At 45.0% G+C, this 957-nt stretch overlaps 1 long non-coding RNA gene across 1 annotated transcript in view; it reads left to right on the top strand.

Moving 5' to 3' along the window:
• Window positions 1-626, top strand: part of LOC119579110 — a 1,133-nt gene extending 507 nt beyond the window's left edge. The window contains exons 2-3 of the long non-coding RNA XR_005229244.1: window positions 392-462; window positions 607-626. This is a non-coding gene — a long non-coding RNA (uncharacterized LOC119579110). The remainder of the gene's footprint in view (window positions 1-391; window positions 463-606) is intronic.
• Window positions 627-957: the final 331 nt, after the last annotated feature.

Here is a 957-nt window from a genome sequence, read left to right as displayed (position 1 = left end):
TATTTTTAAATATAATTATATAATATATATATATATATAATATATATATATATATTTTTATATTATATAATAATAGGGCCCACACACACATATAAGGATATAAAAAATAATAAAATACTAATAAAATATATATCATTTTATATATATATATATATATATATAAAACGAACACGCAGATTGATAAGAAGACAACTGCAATCTGTTCAGGAATAGTAGAAGATAGTATAAGGAATAATCTATGAAATACTACAAATGTACAGTATGTGAGAATTGTGGTAGGTCACAGGTGGTGAGTATGTCCGTAATGAGTACACTGTATATTCAGGACCCTGAAGATATAGTGTCTGTGCACATGAACAGTTGTTATTCATTCGGATCCTTTGCTGCGCAGGACTGGTAGAAGGCGCCAACCTTCGAGCGGGATCGTGCGAATACAACGGCAAAACATACTGGGGAGGTCAGGTACGTGAGCCGGTGAGGCTTCTCAAATTCGTTAAACCTTAAAACTACGCAAATCACAGTTCGGCCCAAACTTATGCATGGATTATCTGGGAGAAGGACCACAATACTTAGGTCTCTTCAGTTATTTTGCCGCCACCCTTGCAGACCATCGAGTCCTGCCGGGAAAAAGCCTGAGCTCAAGGTGCAAGTGGTCGCGCCGGAATCCGACGAGTGCAGTGATGCCCATCGAGGATGCACCCTCCCACCACCGTCAGGGCTCTCCCGACGCCCACGAAGCGGGACCTCCACGCCAGACCCGCAGCCCAAAGACCCAGTTTCCTGTTCAACGGCCAGCCAAGTGGGGCGGCGCGTCCTCGCCCGGATCGACGTGAACTGCTAAAGCTCGTCTGCAAAGTGTGCCGGCGCGCAGAACTTCGCGAGACGCAGGTCACGTCGGGTGCACCTGCCGCACAAAGTGAGTCGGTCTCTGCTTTAACAAGCTCTGCCCCTTTCCCT

This window comes from Penaeus monodon, chromosome 11 (assembly GCF_015228065.2).
Source record: "Penaeus monodon isolate SGIC_2016 chromosome 11, NSTDA_Pmon_1, whole genome shotgun sequence".
NCBI lineage: Eukaryota > Metazoa > Arthropoda > Malacostraca > Decapoda > Penaeidae > Penaeus > Penaeus monodon.
The sequence above is the reverse complement of the archived record's forward strand: the minus strand, read 5'-3'. Positions and strand labels throughout refer to the sequence as shown.